The sequence below is a fragment of the Dasypus novemcinctus genome, chromosome 20, assembly GCF_030445035.2.
Source record: "Dasypus novemcinctus isolate mDasNov1 chromosome 20, mDasNov1.1.hap2, whole genome shotgun sequence".
NCBI classification, from domain to species: Eukaryota; Metazoa; Chordata; class Mammalia; order Cingulata; family Dasypodidae; genus Dasypus; species Dasypus novemcinctus.
In genome coordinates, this window is record NC_080692.1 from 52,238,798 (window position 1) to 52,252,967 (window position 14,170).

A 14,170-nucleotide genomic window follows, 5' to 3' on the forward strand; every position below is an offset into this window, starting at 1 on the left:
ATAAAATTTTTAAAATTTACTTTATTAATCATGTCCTCTCAATCATAAATATAATTTCTATAATGAAAATGAAAGACAATGTTTAAAAATCAGGAAAAGATTCATAATTCAGATATGTGTTTCAAATATTATAGATACTTCAAAGCATAATAGACTGTAGTGATTACACCAGACATTGTTCTCAACAATATCAATTAATTTGCTCCCCAGTTTAGTTTGCAAGATGACTCTGAGTATCCAGAAACCTTCCCTTAAGCATCTCTACTTTATTGATTATACATCCACAGCAACAGGGACACAAAACAAGAGCAACTCATGCAACTCCGATTGGCTACAGGAAGATGAGCATATGTGACAGGCTAATGGAAACAAAGCAGGGACTGCTGGAACTCATGAATATTTCAGAAGAAAAACAAAAAAGTGTGCCAGATGGGTTTGCTTGCAGCTGGCTAACTACATGTGCGACCAAAGCCAAAAGCTTCCTTACATAATTTATTGAGCACTTTGCAGCTCTCTTCCACCACCACATTTTCTTTTCATTCTTTTTTCTTTTTCTTTTATTTTTTTTAAAGAGCAATATCACCGTCACTTTTTTTTCAAGTTGGGTCATCATAAAAAAAGAAAAGAACACCTGCATGCCCCACACTGCTAACTCGGAAGTGGAACCCAGGTGTTATCACTGAAGCAAAACTGGACAGAGAAGTGCTGCAGAGCTGAAACAAACATAACCACCAAGGCTCAACAGAACAACTACGATCAACTCTGCTCAGCAGTCAGAGGGCAAGGTGGGTCCCTCCCGTGGCTGGCTGGTCCCTCCCATGGCAAGGCGGGTCCCTCCCGTGGCTCGCTGGTCCCTCCCGTGGCACGCTGGCCCCTCCCATGGCTCGCGGGTCCCTCCCGTGGCTCGCTGGCCCCTCCCGTGGCTCGCGGGTCCCTCTCGTGGCAAGGCGGGTCCCTCCCGTGGCTCGCAGGTCCCTCCCGTGGCAAGGCGGGTCCCTCCCGTGGCTCGCAGGTCCTTCCAAGCACTCAGCCACACTGAGCCCTCACAACCACCCCGGAGGCGGCCAGCGCTACTGCCGCTGGGGACAGCGACGCTACGGCACCTTGCCAGGCCAGCCCCAGGTTGCAGAGCCCCTACTCTAAACCCCGCAGCACTGCCTCTCCAGAGAAAGCCCCTCACTGTTTCATCAAGACCCAGTGAACAAACCTGCAGGCAAGGGGCAAGGTCAAAAAGAAGTGGTCCAAAGGAAGAGTCTGCCACAAGCCCATAACCTCGTCTTTCTTTTCTGACGAAGCTCCGGCTACAAGCTCCTAAGCCCTGCTGGGGCCTGAGGCTGAGAGTCACAGTCCCGGGCCAGGGCCGCCCGCAGGAGCTGCCCAGGAAAGGACTTAGCGAGCTGGCTTCAGAACGCAGCGCTCAGGTAGCTCACACCAGGGACACCCAGGGCGCAGAGGCCCGAGCTGCCGGGGGAGACACATAAGCAGGCCCAACACCTGTACAGTCCGAAAAATAAAGCTTTATCAAATAAAAAAACAGCAAAGCTGTTATTAAGGACAAGGAAGGCCACTGCACACTAAGAGAAAGGGCAACTCGCCAGGAGGAAATGATCATGAGCGCACATGCACCCCGACAGGCTGCCCCGAACTCCATAAGGCAAACACGGGCAAAACTGAAGTGACTTTAACATGCCACTGTCATCACCGCAGAGACCACCTGGCAGAGGATCAATAAAGCAACAGAGACTTGAATAATACGATAAATGAACTAAACCTAATAGACATATACAGAACACTGTACCCCAAAACAGCAAGATGTACATTCTTCTCAAATGCTAATAGGTCTTTCTCCAGGATAGAACATATGTTGGGTCACAAAGCAGATCTCAATAAATTTAACAAGATTGAAATTATACCAAGTACTTTCTCTGATCATAATGTAATAAAGCTGGAAATCAACAACAGGCAGAAAAAGGGGAAATTCACAAATACATGAAGATAAAAAAAAAAACCACCACTGATATTAAATAATCAGTGGATCAAGGGAAAAATTACAAGAGAAATCAATAAATACCTCAAAATGAATGAAATGGAGAACACAACATACCAGAGCATATGGGATATAACAAAAGCAGAGCTTAAGGAGAAATCTACAGCACTCAATGCTTACATTAAGGAAGAAGAGCTAAAATCAATGACCTAACTACACAGCTGGAGGAACTGGAAAAAGAACAGCAAGCAGAAGGGATGAAATAACGAAGAGCAGAGCAGAAATAAATGAAACTGAGAACAACAACAACAACAAAAGAGAAATGAGAAAAACAAAAGTTGGTTCTTCTAGAAGATCAACAAAATTGACAAACCCTTAGCTAGACTGACAAGGGATAAAAGAGAGGGGACACAAATAATCAGAAATGAAAATGGGGCCTTTACTACCAGCCCCACAATAATAAAAGAGATCATAAGAGGATACTGTGAAGAACTATATGCCAACAAGCTAGACAATGGCGATGAAATGGAAAAAGTCATATCAACATATGCACAATCTACACTGACCCTAGAAGAAATAGAAGACCTCAAAAAACCAATCACAAGCAAAGAGATTGAAATAGCCATCAAACAACTCCCCCAAACAAAAAGCTCAGGACCAGATGGCTGCACAGGTGAACTCTACCAAGTATTCAAAGACTTAATACCAACCTTGCTCAAAGTCTTCCAAAAACTTAAACAGGAAGGAATGCTACCAAAGTACTTCTATGAAGCCAACGTCACCCTTGTACCAAAGCCAGATAAAGATATTACGAAAAAAGAAAATTAGAGGATTGTGGGAAGATGGCAAGGGATGGACAGACAGGGCTCAATGTTCTCACATAAACAGCGGAGAAAGCGCCAAATGCTGTCTGGGGGACCTGCTCTGGGGGTCAGCAGACGAGGACAGAGCTGCACCAGCTCCACACGGGTCAAGGAGGCCCGGGGTTTGAACTGCAGACCTCCCATGTGTTAGGAAGATGCCCTATCCATTGGGCCAAGTCTGCTTCCCATCTAATGTATTTTTAATCTCATTCATTGTGTCTTTGATTCCTATAAGGGCTGCTACTTTTCTTTGCAGGCTGTCAAATTGTTCTTTATGCTCTCCCAGTGTCGTCTTAATATCCTTTATTTTTTTTTTTTAAGATTTATTTATTTTATTTATTCCCCCCTCCCCTCCTCCTGTTTTTCCTGTCTGTGTTGTCTTCTCTTCTTATTTTCTGCCCTCTAGGATTCACTAGGATTGGATCCTGGAGACCTCTGATGTGGAGAGAGGTTCCCTGTCAATTGTGGCACCTCAGTTCCTGGTTTCTGCTGTGCATCACCTTTACTCTCCCCTTGTCTCTCTTTTTTGTTGTAGCATCAACTTGCTGCGTGATGCACTTGTGCAGGGCACTGGCTCACCATGTGGGCACTGTTTTGCCACTTGGGCACACTTTCTCTTCTTTTTTACCAGCAGGCCCTAGGGATCAAACACAGGTCCTCCCATATGGTAGGCAGAAGCTCTATCACTTGAGCCACATCCGCTTCCCTCCTTTACTTTTTTAGTCATATTTTCTTTAAATTCTTTGAATTGATATAGGAGAGCCTGAATGAACACGGATATAAAACCCTCAACAAAATACTAATTAAATCCAACAACACATTAAAAGAATTATTCATCATGATCAAGTGGGTTTTACCCAGGCATGCAAGGGTGGTTCAACACAAGAAAATCAGTGTAATACACAATAATAAATTAAAGAAGAAAAATCACACGATCATTTTGATTGATGCAAAAAAAGCATCTGACAAAATCTAGCATCCTTTCTTTAAAAAACCCTCATAAAGATAAGAATCAAAAGAAACTTTCTCAACATGATAACGGGAAAATACGAAACATCCACAGCTAACGTTGTACTCAGTGGTGAAAAGCAGAGATCAGGAGCAAGACAAGGATGCCCACCACTGCTGTTCAATGCAGTGTTAGAGGGTCTAGCTAGAGCAACCAGGCAAGAAAAGAAATGAAAGGCATCAAAATAGTAAAGGAAGAAGTAAAACTTTTGCTATTCACTGATGATTGACCCTATACCTAGAAAGTCCTGAAAAATTTGCCACAAAGCTATTAAATGAAGTCAGCAGAGGGCTGGATACAGGATTAATACGCAAAACTCTGAAGTGTTTCTATAAATAGTAATAGGCAATCTGAGAAGGAAGTCTGTGAAAAAAACTCCATTTCAATAGCAACTAAAACAATCAACTATTTAGGAATAAATATAACCAAGGATATAAAGCACTTGTATTTAGAAAACTACAATGCATTGCTAAAAGAAATCAAAGAAGACCTAAATAAACTGATGAACAGTCCTTGTTAATGGGTGGTAAGATTAAACATCATTAAGATGTCAATTCTAACCAAAGTGATATACACATTCAATATAATCCCAATAAAAATTCCAACAACCTTTTTAAAAGAAATGGAAAACCCAATTCTCAAATTTATTTGGAAGGGTAAGGCACCCCAAATACTCAGAAACATCTTAAAAAGGAAGAATGAAGTTGGAGGACTCTCACTGCTGGACGCTAAGTCATATTACCTTGCTACAGTGGTAAAAACAGCATGGTACTGGCATAAAGACAGACATATAGACCCATGGAACTTTTTTTAAAAAAGGTTTGTTTATTTATTTATTTATTTATTTCTCTCCCCTCCTCCCACCCCAGGTATCTGTTCTCTGCGTCTATTTGCTGCATCTTCTTCTTTGTCCGCTTCTGTTGTTGTCAGCGGCATGGGAATCTGTGTTTCTTTTTTGTTGTTGTTGCATCATCTTGCTGTGTCAGCTCTCCGTGTGTGCGGCGCCATTCCTGGGCAGGCTGCACTTTCTTTCACGCTGGGCGGCTCTCCTTATGGGGCGCACTCCTTGTGCGTGGGGCTCCCCTACGCGAGGACACCCCTGCATGGCACGGCACTACCTGCGTGCATCAGCACTGCACATGGGCCAGCTGCACACGGGACAAGGAGGCCCAGGGTTTGAACCGCAGACCTCCCATGTGGTAGGCGGATGCCCTAACCCCTGGGCCAAGTCCAAGTCCCCCCATGGAACTTAATTGATGGTTCAAAAACAGACCCTCACATCCACGGTCAAGTGATTTTTGACAAGGGTGCCAAACCCACCAGCTGTGTCAGAATGGTCCATTCAACAAATAGATGCTGGGAGAACTGGATATCCATATCCAAAAGAAAGAGGACCCTACCTTATACCTTACTGAAAAATTAACTCAAAATGGATCAAAGTCCTAAGTATAAAAGTGAGATCCATAAAACTCCTAGAAGAAAATGTGAGGAAACAGCCTCAAGATCTGGTGGCAAGTGGTGGTTTCTTAAACCTTACACCAAAAGCACAAGCAACAACAACAACAAAAATGGATAAATGGGACCTCCTCAAACTTAAAACACTTTTGTAATTCAAAGAACTTTGTCAAGAAGGTGAAAAGGCAACCCACTTGATAGGAGAAAATATTTGGAAACCACATATCCCATAAGGGTTTAATTTCCATGCTACATAAATAGATTATGTAACGACAACAAAAGAGCAAGCAATGCAATTTAAAAGTGGGCCAAAGACTTAGACGTTTCTCCCAAAAGTACAAACAGCAAAAAAACACCTGAAAAAAATGGTCAGTATCACTGGCTATTAGGGAAATGCAAATCAAAACTATAATGAGATTTCTCACAGCTCAAGGAATGGCCATTGTTAAAAGACAAAAAAAACAGCAGAAAACAATATGTGCCTGGGAAGATGTGGAGAAATAGGAAACATTCCTTCACTGTTGGTGGGAATGCAGAATGATGCAGCCTCTGTGAAAGACAGTTTGGCAGTTCCTCAGGAAGCTAAAAATAGAACTGCTGTATATTCTGGCAAATCCTCTACTAAGAATATATCCAGATGATCTGAAAACAGTGATGCAAACAGACATTTGCACACCAGTGTTCACAGTGGTGTTATTCACAATTGCCAAAAGATAGAAACAACCCAGGTGTCCATCAAGGTCAGCTGTTGAATGGATAAACAAAATGTGGTATATACATACGATGGAATACTACGCTGCTGTAAGAAGAAATTAAATTGGGACAAATGATAACAAGGACGAACCCTGAGGACATTATGCTGCGTGAAATAAGCCAGACACAAAAGTAAAATTTGTATGGTCTCACTAATATGAACTAATTACAAGGAAGAAACACATGGAATTAAAACCTAGTCTACAGGTTACTAGGAGACAGGATAAGGCTGAGAAGGGGTGCTGATGTATGTAGAATTTTCAACGAGCTTGACTGTAAATGTATGGAAATGGACAGAGTTTATGGTAACACATAATAGTGAGTATAATTAACACGTCTGGTTCATAAACAGGATTGTGGCTGAAAGGGGGAGTCCAGGAATTAAATGTCAATTGAAAGAAAACTAGAGAATAATCTAGAGACTGAATAACATAGGGGGCCTGAAGGGGGACGGGGATTGTGGTTGATACAAATATAAAATCATTCTTCTATGAACTAGAACCAATAGATATCACTATTACGAGGTGGCAAGATTATAGTGACACATGGGAATAACACAATTAATGTAACTTATTGACTATAGTTAATAGCAATATTGTAATATTTCTGCATTAATGTCAAAGAAAGTCCTATATTAACACTAGATGTCAATAATGGGGGGATATGGAATTTTTCCTTTTTGACTAAGGAAATGCTCAAAAACTTAATGGACGATGATTGCACAACTCTGTGATAACTGAAAGCCACTGCGTGTGCACTTTGGATGAATTTTACAAGGCAAGGGACTGTTTAACACAGTGAACCATGTGATGGAAAATGGACTGTGGTTAACAGTACAAATATGAGAGTGTTCTCTCATGAACTACAACAAATGAACAATACTAACACATAGTGTTAATAATAGGGAGTAGGGAAACGGACTTTGGCCCAGTGGTTAGGGCGTCCGTCTACCACATGGGAGGCCCGCGGTTCAAACCCCGGGCCTCCTTGACCCGTGTGGAGCTGGCCATGCGCAGTGCTGATGCGCGCAAGGAGTGCCGTGCCACACAGGGGTGTCCCCCGCGTAGGGGAGCCCCACGCGCAAGGAGTGCGCCCGTGAGGAAAGCCGCCCAGCGTGAAAAGAAAGAGCAGCCTGCCCAGGAATGGCGCCGCCCACACTTCCCGTGCCGCTGACGACAACAGAAGCGGACAAAGAAACAAGACGCAGCAAATAGACACCAAGAACAGACAACCAGGGGAGGGGGGGAAATTAAATAAATAAATAAATCTTAAAAAAAAAAAAATCTTTAAAAAAAAAAAAAATAATAGGGAGTATATGGAAAAAGGATACCAAATGTACACTAATGACCATAATTAGTGGTAATAGCCTGGTCATGTTCTTTCATAATCTGTAACAAATGTTCCACAACCATGTAATATGTCGATGGAGGGGTGATATATGGGAGTTGTCCACATTATGCATGATTGTTTCGTAAGCTCACAACCGCACCAGTAAAAAATAAATAAAAATAAAAATACAACAGAAAGAAACCAGGACTGAGGAACTCCAGATGTTGAACATGAAACAAAGACTTTAAATGAGCTATTTTAAATAAATGTTCAAAGAGCTACAGAATCCACACGTAAAGCAATAAAGGAAAGTATGAGAAAAAAGTATATTCCAAGGCCAATAAGAAATACGTCAAGGAACACAGAAACTCCTTCTAAAAGCAGACACGAAACAGTAGTAGCTGTGGTTGTCTCTGAGGAAAAGAACTCTAACGCTAGGGAGAGAGAGGAAAGGCATTTTTTAACATAACCTTTTTTGCAGCCTCCTGAGAATGGTATCATGTGTTATCTATTTAAGGTTAAAATAAACTGGCAGGTACAAGACAGCCTTTGAATGTCTAAAAGAGAGTTCCAGGAACACCTTAAAACCTATCAAGGTGACTGAGGTTAACCCAATCAGTGATGTTCATGAAGATGATGCTAAAACTTATTGAGCAATTCCATGCCGCCAGGCTCGCAGGAGGCACAGGCATGCATTATCAGCCAATCCCCAGTGTTCGACTTCCCCGAGCCCAATGCCATGCATATTTCTGGACTAGCCGATGACCTCAGCATCCCAGGTGGGACTGCCTAGAACCGGCGCAAGCACCTGCAGACCTGTTTACAGACGTTTCTATTCTATTAATAGACGCAACTACAGAACGCTAAGGTGTGTATGGTTCCAACTCAGAGCTGCAGGTTACAGAGGCATTCTAATGTTCAATAAAGCATACCACAAAACAAACGTGCATACCAAGCACACACTGAAGCACTGCAGAAAAGTGGTATTATTTACTAATAAATGCCTAGTATTTTCTTAACTCAAAAGAAAAAGCCTCAGCTGGTACCCAAGGCAATTTCTGTTTTTTTTTTTAAATTATGATATTTTAAAGTTTCATGTTTAAAAAGAGATTTAAATTAATATGCACACATACTTGGTACCTTTTAACAAAAAAGGAAGGAAGAACGGAGGGAATGAGGCAGAAAAACACAATGTATGAGCTATTTTTATGAACAGAGTGTGACGTTATGGGAAAAAAACACAGACACTGGGGTCTGAAGCCTTGAATTCAAGTTCTAGCTGAAGCACTTGCTTTGACACACATTCGTTAGCACAGTTTACGTCCATCTTGACCAGGTGTGGAGAAAGTGTTTTAATTCTCCCTACTGCAGAGAAACAAAGTCACACCAGCACCATCCCAACTTGACCTCACTACCCATCCTCGGAAACCGACTCCTCCCTGCTCGTTCTCGGAACGTCCCGCAGGCCTGGGGCCGGCAGAGCGCCCCTGTCCCCTCCAAGCCCCCACCCGAGGCAGCTGCGGGTTCCCGGGCTCACGGGCCTCCTCCTCCCGCTGCACCACCCCAACCCGGGTCCTTCCCCCGCGGCCCATCGCGGTGGAACAGCCACTACCTGGGTGTCACTACCTGGGTGTCCCGCGTCAACGCCACGCTGCCCTCACCCGAGCCATCGTCCTCAAGGCGCTGTTCCCTGGCCCAGACCCTCCAGGGCCGCGTCTCCGTCTTCCACAGAAAGGCCCCTCCAGGAAACGGACTTTGGCCCAGTGGTTAGGGCGTCCGTCTACCATATGGGAGGTCCGCGGTTCAAACCCCGGACCTCCTCGACCCGTGTGGAGCTGGCCATGCGCAGTGCTGATGCGCGCAAGGAGTGCCGCGCCACGCAAGGGTGTCCCCCGCGTGGGGGAGCCCCACGCGCAAGGAGTGCGCCCGTGAGGAGAGCCGCCCAGCGTGAAAAGAAAGAGCAGCCTGCCCAGGAATGGCGCCGCCCACACTTCCCGTGCCGCTGACGACAACAGAAGCGGACAAAAGAAACAAAAGCAGACAAAGAAACAAGACGCAACAAATAGACACCAAGAACAGACAACCAGGGGAGGGGGGGAAATTAAATAAATAAATAAATCTTTAAAAAAAAAAAAAAAAAAAAAAAAAAGAAAGGCCCCTCCAGGGTCTGGCGCTCAGGAGGGAGCGGACACTGGGGTTGCTTCCCGGCAGCCTCTTCCCCTCGTCGCTGTGAAGCGCCGTGCAGCCTTGCGGGTTTAGCGCACACTGTCCTCTCGGCAGTCAGTTTACTCCCATCTTCCTCGGTTCAAGGCTGGGCGGCCGAGAAGCAGCCCTGACGTGAGTAATCACAGCCAAGACCCCATGGTCGTTTCCCGACAGGAGTGGGGAGAGGGGAAGGAAACCAAAGCTCTTCTAGGGAAGGGGCGACGGGAAGGAAGCTACAACTTCCGCCACCTTTCCACTACCTTGAGTGAAGCCACCCTGGGGGCCGGCCAGGCCCCTCGGGGACATGCACAAGCCCTTTCAGGTCCGTGGGCCGCCAAGCCAAATCCCTGATTCCTAGACCCTCTGTGACTGACAAAAAAAAATCCCCCAAAGCTGGATTCAACGTATGCCCCCACTCCGTGAAATGCTTACAGCTGCCCATCGACAGCCTCTTTCAAGCAAGCCACACACGCTGGCTCCAGACACACTAATGGAGCAGGACTGGGGCATTAATACCATACTTTCCCCCAGCGCCACCCAAGCTGTGGCGTGCTCCCCTGTTCTTTCTTGACTGTTATATCCTCCAAAAACTCTTTAAAGAACCAAAGTCAGACACAGCTGCTCTAAGGAGCAACCCAAATTTCACCTCCATTCAACCCATTCTAAAAAAACTAGAGAGACAGCAGGATCAAACAACACCTCTCAGGTAAGAACCGACAGGAGTGATCTTTCTCCCTTACTCGCTCTTTTTTCTAACTTTTTAAAGTGTTTTAAGTTTTGGGGTCTTTCTTTTCTCTTTTGGAGGATGATTTTTGTTTTGTTTCATTTAATAAAAAATCCAGGGAAACGGACTTTGGCCCAGTGGTTAGGGCGTCCATCTACCATATGGGAGGTCCGCGGTTCAAACCCCGGGCCTCCTTGACCCGTGTGGAGCTGGCCATGCGCAGCGCTGATGCGCGCAAGGAGTGCCGTGCCACGCAAGGGTGTCCCCCACGTGGGGGAGCCCCACGCGCAAGGAGTGCGCCCATGAGGAAAAGCCGCCCAGCGTGAAAAGAAAGAGCAGCCTGCCCAGGAATGGCGCCGCCCACACTTCCCATGCCGCTGACGACAACAGAAGTGGACAAAGAAACAAGATGCAGCAAATAGACACCAAGAACAGACAACCAGGGGAGGGGGGAAATTAAATAAATAAATAAATCTTTAAAAAAAAAAAAATCCAGGAGTCCCTTTCTTTACTAACAAAAATCACATTCATGTCAGTAAACTCAGGTTAAAAAAATGAAAGCAGCACAACTACCCTTACATAAGTTTTCCCAATTACTGTGACAAATATCCGCTGGGTATCTTGAGGCTGGCTCGTTTTCACACGTGAAACGCGTGACACGTTTTCTGAGGAAAGGCCTCTAGTAAAGGGGCAGGAACCCTAACTTCCGCACGGCAGCGCAGACGGGGATGGCTAAGGCCTGGGAAGGCCGCCCGTCGTTCCTGCGCGCGTCACGCCACTGCGCGCACCGCTCGCTTTCTCTGCAGCTGGCGCCGCTGCTGATCAGTCCTAGGCCCTTCCGGGCTGGACGGCTGGGGCCGCAGCTGGGCTAGCCTCGGCCTCCCTCCACCTGAAGGTTCACACACACTCAGCGAGGTGCCTTCCCACGGTGACAACCAGCCAATCAGGCAGCGGTAACCCGAGACCACGAGCTGGTCCCATTTGTCACTGGGCTGCCTCTTTGCTTACTGGCTTCTTCCTTTCTTCCCTCTCATTTGTCACTTCACTCATGCCTCCCCCTTTCTTCTCCATATTGGAAGAAAAGAAAAAAAAATGGTTTAGCATAATCTCCTGAGATTCAGAGCTACTCTTTCTCTTCCCATTTCACTTAAGGATGGCATAGGGGATTTTGGTTTAAAAAAAAAGTGTTGCCAGTCCTAAGGATTTAATTTTTATGCCTTAAAGTAAATGCCTGAAGTGGACAACTACATTTTATTTATTCATTCACTCAATCAACAGTTATTTATTGAGGTCTTTACAAATGTCACATACTAATTCAGAGGCAAGGACTTGGACGAAAAAGAAAGTTCTTACTGGGTTTCTTGGATTATTGCTCAGTTCATTTAACCACAACACCTCAGTAACAATGGCCACTCCGGCTTCTATTTGTGACTAGAAATCAGAACTTCTATTTTTACTTTGAATTCCACCCCCCACGGATAACAAGTGGTTGTTATTCTTCATGTAATTCTGTACTCATCACAGTTTTTAAACTAAGGATATATTACTTCTATAATTTAAATGTCACAATTTTTCTAAAGGCACTTATTGCCTTTTCTTATCTCAAACCTATTATTTTATTTATCTCCTCCCTCCTGGTGAAATATTCAGTTGCAGAAAAGTGCCATGTAAACCAAACTCCTAAAGCTTCATCAGTGTAAATCTGTGAAAAAGACATTCTTCTGAAAGCCGTATCAAAATGTCTGAAACAGAGCAAATGCATAGTTTTCTGGATATACCTGAAGACAGGATGAAAAGAAAAAAATAATATACAAAGATAAACCTCACGCCCTTATTTTTGTCACTAATTTTATACTCTTGCCCCAAAACTCTCTTATATAAACTAGTCAGTAGCACAACTAAACGAGTTGGTCTCCTTTTCTCTGTTTCTCTCTTCTTCCTATTCTATGTTGTCTGATGCAATGTCTAAAAAGCATTTGCAGATAAGGAGGTTAAAGTGCTGATTTTCAGAAAATATTCAATCTGCTGCTCATACATAAGACCCTGACCCCAGCCTTAGCCCCTCACGCCTAAAAAGAGTAAGAGGCGCTGGGGCAGCTCCTCTCCCAGGCCAGCTCATTCTCAGCATCTCCCTCAACAAGCAGTTCCACTGGAAGAAATCACGCCCACAATTAACGCTCTAAAGTACCTAGTAGAAAATCTAATTAAATGCGTACTTTAGGATGGAGAAGGCAATAGTAAGGAAGAAATAATATAAACTTTAGAAAATATATTTACAAAACTCACGCCCACAATGATCTCACCAGTTTTATGTTGTTGGGTAAGGAAGGGGCACAGAACAGAGACGGTTCAAAGACCTATAATCTCACCACAAAGCTCCAGGGTCACAAGGCAGAGGAGGGTGGGAGGGGAGGGTGCAAAACAGTCCCACACTTGGGAGAAAACCATAATCTTATTATTTCAGAGCACATCCAAAAAATATTCAGTTATGTTTACCAAATAATACAACCACTAATAATTCCCTTTAAATCCCAAAATAAATCTGTATTTTACTTAAGAAGGTCTTCTTTTTAAGAGCAAAGAATTTAAGAAGTTACTTCTTCCTTCCCCCTGCATTAAAAAAACAAAAACAAAAGCACTAATCTCTCTCTGGAACACACCTGTGCTTCAGCTGTCCCTCAAAGACTGACTTCAGATAAAAGCTGTCAACTGATCTGGAAACAGACTCAAGAGGGCACAGGACAAACGCTGCACGTGCATGTGTGCCAGCAGGCGTCTCACGGACTCACCCAAGCGTATCCACTTCCTAGCCTCCTGTCCACACTGGGAAGAGCTGCGCGTTCCTCCTCCTCGGGGGAGAGGGCACTAAATGCAGGAGGCTCAGCGTCCGTGCAGGAGAACACTGCTCATGACTTCTCGGAGCGGCAGTTAAAGCTCGGGGTCCAGGCCAAATGTTTCCAAGGGGAAGGGGGGCTGAGAGAGCAGGGGGTCAGGAAAGAGGGTTTGGGGACCTGGGTGTGGGTCTTAATGTTCTGTGTCCTGCCCCCCACCCTGCACGCACCCACGCTGTGACCCTCTCACTGGCCCCTCCAGCAAACACGAGCCTTTCCACGAGGGCCACGGGAAGCGGCAGAATGCCCAAGCTCTGGCATTCGAGCGAGCGCGTCTTCCCGGCTTTGACTTGAATAGATGGCAGCGAGGGCTGCCCGGAGGAAACGAGCACGGCCCGGCGGGAGCGAGGCCGCCAGCGAGACGACCTGCCCGGCATCAGCACCTCCGTGGCTCCACCCCCGCTGTTCCGGGTTTTCATGGGATTTTTTAGGAACCCAGGACCCCGTACCCCGGAAGCAGGCGCTCGACCCCGGAGCGCCACCCGCGCCCACTGTTCCATGAACGCTGACGTCACAGTCAATGCTCCCGCGAACCACGGCCGGAAGCCAGGGGAGCCGGGCAGCGGCGCTCCCCGCCAGCGCCGAGTCAGGGCTCTGAAAGCCAGGCCAGGGCGCTCGCTAAAAAGAAGGCACGCGGCCCGGACGCGAGATGCTCCCAGCAGCCCGGCGGCCGGCACGCAGCCACCTGCACTTCCCGGACGCTCACGTTAGGCTGAGCCAGCCTCGCCGGGACAGGAAGCGCCCTGGGGTCCTGGGAGCAAGGCACCCCACGCACAAGGGTCACCTGGGCCAGCCTGAGCACAGACGCCCCCAGGTCAGGACAGGGTGCACTAGGAGACACCCCTGGGTCAGGACACAGTGCACTAGGAGGCACGCCCAGGTCAGGACAGGTGCACTAGGAGGCACGCCCAGGTCAGGACAGGTGCACTAGGAGGCACCCCTGGGTCAGGACAC

At 45.9% G+C, this 14,170-nt stretch overlaps 1 protein-coding gene across 4 annotated transcripts in view; it reads right to left on the reverse strand.

The window, feature by feature from the left end:
- DENND5B (DENN domain containing 5B) overlaps positions 1-14,170 on the reverse strand; it is a 205,063-nt gene that overhangs the window by 174,053 nt on the left and 16,840 nt on the right. The gene's annotated exons all lie outside the window — the stretch shown is intronic.